This window comes from Notothenia rossii (genome assembly GCF_949606895.1).
Source record: "Notothenia rossii genome assembly, chromosome: 6".
NCBI classification, from domain to species: domain Eukaryota; kingdom Metazoa; phylum Chordata; class Actinopteri; order Perciformes; family Nototheniidae; genus Notothenia; species Notothenia rossii.
In genome coordinates, this window is record NC_136909.1 from 36501386 (window position 1) to 36509053 (window position 7668).

Consider the following 7668-nt stretch of genomic DNA (forward strand, 5'->3'; position numbering starts at 1 on the left):
TCACTTGTAACTCCACACAATGTTTGAGCTTCACTGTGCAGAGCTGATGAATATACTATAAATAAATACATATATTTATTAAAGATGATTTTCTATCATTATTTACACATTTCTGAATGCATCTCATAATTCATTAACAAGTATTGACCATTTTTTACTATTCATTACAGTAATATTATGCATTTCTGTATTGCAGTGTTCAGACAGCAGAGGGCAGCAACGGACTGACATTACATTTTTTGATCAATTCTCTTCACTTCCTATTGTGTGGATACATCTAACTTTATTTCATTGTTTTAGGGTAGATTTCTGTTTGGTTAATCATTGTAATTCCAAGAACAAAATAAACGTCAATCAAGGATTACATGAAGAGAGTTTTATTCCTGACATACTATATATTTGCACTGAATATAAATTATTTCAATTGAGTGCCACAGTGACGCGTCCTAAAACCCGGAAGTAAACTCATTCCGGTTCCTTCGTCTAAAAAATAAAAATGTGTCGTAAAACTGTGAAGTAACAATTTTTTTTGTGTGAAGCCGCTCAATGAACTACATCTCCCGCCTCGCACCACACACCAAGACGGCTTTTCACTTCTTTCTTTCAGAATGAGGCGAAAAGTATTAAAAGAGGTGAAAATTATTACAAGTCTGGGCATGTTGAGAGCTGTACATACACAAAAGGGGAGTTAGTCGGTTCCGTAAGAGCCAGCATGCGGGACCGGGATTCTGGGATTTGTAGTCTTTCTAGTTGCGTATTTTTCATAGTCTTATATTTCAACAGTTTTACGACAAACTGTGACTTTTTTGCCGTGGAAATTATTTTTTAAGATTGACAAACATATGTGTAATTCGTGGCACAATTCAAACGGGATCGAAAGATACGTTTTCTCTCTCCATTGACTTCAATTCATACTTTTTCCAAAATAAGGTCCCATGGAGGTCCCCGGAAGGGGAGGGACTTCGCCTCTCTATTAGGGTATCATGTTAGAAATGTTTTATGAACTAACATTCCTCGGGTTGTTGATTACTTACAGCAATTGTATTAATAGTGCACTGAAGCACTCAATCACAAAAATGCTTGTTTTGGGATTTTTTGTTATAATTGAACAAAAATAAAACCATCCATTGGTCTGGGATCTTAAACTGGATGCTCTTTTGTTCCAGTGAAATGGTTTGACCCAGCAGCTCTCACTGGCACTTAACTAGAGATAAATAAAACATACACTCCCATCTATCTATATCTCCCTGTCTTTTTTGTGTCACTCACACACACACACACACACACACACACACACACACACACACACACACACACACACACACACACACACACACACACACACACACACACACACACACACACACACACACACACACACACACACACACACACACACACACACACACACACACACACACACACACACACACACACACACACACACTGTATACACTCAGCTTTGTTTCTATTCACCTTAAAACACAACTACTCATTCTCTCTGCTTTTCCCAGCCTCTTTTGGCGTTCAGCTGCTCCATATTGCATACAATTGTTCATTTATTAGCATGACTTGAATATGTTCGTGCAGGATAAAGAAAAGGTTGCATTACTGATAATAAAATAACACATTAGTCATGAAATACATTTACTTAAGTATGAATTTGAGGCGCTTGTACTGTTTGCATAGTATGTAACTTTAACTTCTACTCAATTACAATTCAGAAGATATTATTGTTATTTTTACTGCACTACCTTCCAGTAATGGGAAGTACATATACTGAAGTATTGTAGTCAAGTACTTTTTGGACATATTTGTTTTTTTACTTTAGTATTTCACTTGCCACTTGAGAGGCAAACATCATACTTTTTACTCCACCACATTTACTTTAACACTCACAGTTACTGGTTACTTTTTTTTTACATATAAAAACATGTGATATATACTGTTATGGTATAATGCAGAACTGTACTACTAATCTACACAGTATTTGTATTTCCATTTGGTCCGCATTGACTACAACACTAAAATAATCTTATATTCTAAAAACAGGATAATATAATAACCATAATGAAATAATACTGTGAAAATATCCATTGTGTATAATAGTATACATTTATCAGATGATACTTCTGTACTTTATATTATTCTGAATGGGCCATTGCGCAGAATTAATACTTGTTTTAAAGTACAATTTTATGCTTATACTTCTGTACTTTCTTAAATAACATTTTATTGGAGTATTTTATGATATTTTAAGACCATAGTAAAGGTTCTGATTATTTCTTCCAATACTGTTACGTTCATTTTATAGCTTTAGTTCCTTTTAGATTATATTTGTTAAGCTCTCAGAGAGCAACTAATCTGAACGCAATGTGCAAACACTGAGACACAATACAGAAACCAGTGTTGTAGTCAGTCACCAATTCTCGAGCCCGAGTCCAAGTCCGAGTCACCCAAGAAGAGTTAGAGTCAAGTCTGAAACATCATGGACTGTGTTCGAGTCCGAGTCACAACTCCGAGTCATCATGTCTTAATCTGCGTGGATATATTTGTTTCAATGTAGTTGTTGGTTTGGTTCTTATCAATCAATATTTTTTATTGTCTACATTGCTTGTATCCTTTTATTTTCTGCATGTCTTTTATTCTGTCTATTTTATACTTATTTGTGTATTTAATTCCTGTGAAGCATTTTGGGCTGCAATTCTTTTGAATGATGCTAAACAAATATAAAGCTTAATTTTAATATTATTATTGTCAAGGTTGAGTCGAGTTCCAAGATTGCCTCCGACGCTCCACTCAGGCACCTCCAAAGAGCTGCTTTACAAATAAAAACGGTCTACATTAAACACAATGACCCACTGTCACCATTTCAGGTTTATTTTCGGTTAACTTAAAAGAAACTGAGAGGACATTGACATTATTATTCCACTGACCTAATCACTGTACTGAATGACTTTTATTTTATTAGGGATGGGTTCATAAACATGAATAAATAATAATAATCATTCTTGGGCATCAAAGTCAACTTTTTCAATGTGGTTGTTTTCATTTCTTTTTTGCAATTTTCAATGTTCAAACAGTCACAAGAAAACAGTGAACTTCTGCTCATGGAATTCCAAGTTGTCCCAGTCTTTTCCTCAATCTTCCTTTAAAATAAAGAGCATTTTGTGCTGTTCTTATTCTAAAATGTAAACATGAACTGGCCTTGCAGGTGAAAACACAGGGTAAATATTAGCAAAAAACTGAACAGGAGCAAAAAGTCGCCGTACCGTAGTGTTATCAAGTGTGGAAACAGGATGAAGTGGCAAAGACTGGAGATGAGGACCCGGGCTTCTGTACAGGTGCAGGTGAGTAGTAGCCATCAGGAAGAACGAGCAGCAGCTGAGCAGGTGTGGAGGTGGGAAGGAGGGTGTATGTCCGCCAGGCCCAGCCATCTAACTGGTAATGGGTTGGATATTTGCATACACGCTCCAAAATCTTTAAAACATGTCCCGAAACATGGGACCCTCAATTGCTCCGAGTCGCCATGGAGCAGTTGGGGGTTCGGTGCCTTGCTCAAGGGCACCTCGGCAGTGCCCAGGAGGTGAACTGGCACCACTCCAGCTACCAGTGCGCACTCTGATTAGGTCTTATACCAAGCGACCCAATCCAAATCCCTACAGTCAGAGCTACTTAAAGTCTCTCCCTCTGTGTGATTAATTCAGTCACCGTTGTAGTAGGATATGTTGTATGAAATATAATGTTATACCATATAGTAATAAGGGACTAATGGGATAATTATGGTAATTGATGTTAAGAGCATATTGTGTGTGAACTAGGTTAAATAAACAATGTTGGTCAATGTAGTGCAGGGAATGCGACCATGGACATGTGTACGGAAACGGATGTGAAAAAGGTTTAGAACAAAGAATAGGGGAGGTGGTTTATCATCCCTCACTCAGGTACACCAATAACAAACATTAAGGCTTTAACTATAAAAATAATATTGCAACTTTTGTTCCACAGTATGGTCCCGTGGTCTGCTCAGACTTTGTTTTCTATCTTTGACAGAATAAAGTTACTCTGCATTGTACTTTGTCTGCCTCCAGCGAAACAATTAAAAAAGTTAAAAAGTTGAGAGGAGGTCGGGACTCTTCAACTAGCCCAGGCAAGGATTTCTTCCAAGACTAGCTGAACTTAAAATCACATACATCAGGGATGAATGTCCTGAAAGAACAGTCACAGGTAATGCTCTTTGCCTACTGGGATGACATTATGTCGCGTTGAAGGTCAAACAGATAGAGCGGCTTGAGTTTTAGGCGAGCCTGCACTTTGCTGTGCCCTTGAAGGTCCCGTCAGGCTTCATTTCGGCTGAGTGAGCTTTTCTGTTTCAGGGTAGTTGGAGAGATGGCTGCCTGTGTTGAGGGTGACAGCGATCAGGCTCACAGCTCATTAGAGGCAGCTGAACTACCAGGCCGTTCCTGTTTTAATTAGATACTTCGAGAAGCAAGTAGCTTCCTGCCTGAAGCCAATGTTCTCCAAGGTTTAGTTCGTATCTGTCACTCACACAGATATAGTGTACAGTATATCAAATTTGTAATGGTTTTAATACTTGCTCCGAAATCTTCAAAACATGTCCCGACATTTAAAAAAAAGAGAGCCAGTAATACACCAGCTATAAACAGCGGTAATAATAAAATATGTTCTATATGGTTGCATTATTATATATATTATAAATGATTTATTTTTTTCTCTCTTTATGCGTTACTATTACCAAATATTTGTGTTTTAGAAATACTAGCTTTAAAATTATGACTACATTTTCCTTTCATTTTATTTGTTTTTATCCTATTTTTTTTGTAATTTTAATTTTAAATGTTTGCATTTAATTTGTATTCATTTATTATTATTGTCATTATGTTTTATTTTTCCCATATTTGTATTTATCCAATATTTTGATCCTCCTATTTTTAGCAACATTTCATTATTATTTATTTTTGTCATTATTATATAACCTTGCATGTAGCTTCATGTGCGTTCTAGTGAGGTGTGATTGGTGGAGGCCGTCGGGGGCGTCCACTGCCTGAGAGGCTAAACACAGGGCAACAAACTCCCAATGGACACTGTGTCAGGAAAGCTACTCCAAGAGTAAATCCATATGTCATTATCATAGTAGACTGTAGGTTATTATACATGTGTTGCTTTGTGTGTCTCTGCAGAGATTGCTTCATGCTAATTAAGTAATCTACAGCTTTTTTCTTCTCCAACATGTACATGCCCGAGGCACTGCGGTGGCTAAATGGTGTGCATGTTTTTCCTGCATTTCTTAATTGCACTCTCAGAAAAAAAAAACACACTTTGTTTAATAAGATACTGAGGATCACAGTCAGCCACACAGCATTCATCACATAAATGTAATATACAGTGCATTATTAACCACCCTAAAGTAGATTTCTTTGCAAGCCTTACACAGAGTCCATCTGAAGCTGGTTGCAGGCTCAGTGTGAACTGTCAAAACAAATTGAAAAATATGCAATACATAACATTAAGGTCTATATGGTTATCTTTGAGTGATAATATAGAATGAATCATCTTCTTAATAATAGGTATATTATGTTCCCTGCAGGCATAGCTGAATCAGTTCCAGAGAACGAGGTTCAGATTGCATCCATGCCCATGGTTGCACGCCCAGATGAGCACACAGGACGATAAGCCCTCATTGTCATATCAGAGGAGAAATGCTGCAGTGTCCACCATGAAAAATGCATGGGCCTTATCTTTGAGCACATTTGCATTTGAGAGCCTTATCTCACCTGGCATCTCACGGCAGCGTGCACGTGCACCATGACATTATTCCTGAAAAAAGCATGGGTAAGATTCAGGGAACATTAAGCTTAAAGGGGCCCTATTGTGCTTTTTTCGGATATCCCCTTTCCTGTAGTGTGTTCTATAGGTTTTTGTGCATGTAAATGGTCTGCAAAGGCTAAAATCTCAAAGTTCCCTCCAGAGGGTCTCCCACACCCAACCATCCTGCCTGAAACACCTCCATTGGACTCCTTTGTCTACTTCAATAACATGGTGAAAGAAAGATATATGGGGACCCGGCCTGTCAATACATGTACGTCTGCGGGAAACACTTCATTACAGCTACACGTTGATGGGAACATTGTGTTGAGTTCAATGCTGTTGAAATGTGATCATATGCTCTGTACATAGGGTTGGGAGGGGATTTGTTTACATTTACTAGTTACCTGCAGAAAAAGGTTATCATTAACCTGATCTGAGTATCAAAATAAAAAAAGCAATGCAAATAAATCCAACAGAAATATCAATAAGACAACAGAACAATGTGACCTTAGAAAAGAAGAAACCAAGATAATAAGTATCAAAAATGATTATATTTGTAGTAAAACCTGGCTTTCATTAAGCATATTGAGTCAGTAGCCTGTACACCATCAATGAAACACATGAGCACATACTACAAAGCAGAGATACAATCTGAGCTGACAGAAAATACTCTGTTTTAGTTTAATATGCACAGTTGGGCCCACACACACTATTTTATGAACTCATAGATTCATCTACTGAATTAAAAAAGAAATAATTAACCAAAGAAAGTGAAAACAGATTCAGGCAGCAGGTGTAGAGATTCAGTTTATTTATTTGTTTTATTCTTTTTAAACATTGTGCTCCTGCTCTAATGTCAATTGTGTTTAAATGTAGCATTTATCTGACTGGGTCTTATTTGATGTAACTGTAAGGGAATACAGTTACCTTTTTTGTATCCTGATAATATAATCCCGTTACATGTAATCTGTTCCCCAAGCCTGTGTGTACATTCACTGAGACAATTTGTATGAAGCTTGGTGATCTGCCACTAACACATAGGTTACATTTTGCTGACCTGTGTAGGACACCTCTCCGCCTGCTCCACTCTGCAGAGGCTTAACTTTAAAGTCATTGTTGTAAATTGTCTCCTTTGCTGCTACCTCTCCCTGTCTGGGCTTTTTGTGTCTTCAGTGACCCGTCCTGCTCCTGAAAGTAATGAATGCAGACCTGCTGTTCCCTCTGGCCTTTTCTGCCCACTCTTTCTCTGTGTGCCCTCTGATTCATCTGCTCCCCTCACACTGATGTTTAGGTCACTGACTATGCTAATATCCTGAATAATATGCTACAAAGATCCATTGAATATTCATTAACTTATTTTAATACATCCAGCATGACAGTTGGGGAGCTAAGACTCGATGTCATTGTCAAAGGTGTGGCTTAACTTTGTGCTTACTGTTCTGTCTAGACTTCATGTCAGAAGGATTCAGATGATGACGTTTTTGGTTTGAATTTTAGATAAGAAATTAGGTTCCTTTGGGTGGTGATTACCAGCCTTTTTGGTTTTTGATCTTTTAAAGAGAGGTCATTTTCATATATTTATATTGTGTTCCTCTACTGTGACATGTCTCCTTGCTTTAATGTTCAAAAAGCTCTTTATTTGTCTCATACTGCCTATGTTGCAGCACCTCTTTTCACCCTCTGTCTGAAACCAGAGCCCAGCCTGCTCTGATTGGTTAGCTGGACGGCTCTGTTGTGATTGGTCAGCGGCTTAGAGATCCCCATAACATATGTGTTGGAGCGCTAGCCAATACAAGCGCTAGTGTTACATAGTGATATCACTATGTTACGGAAGTAACC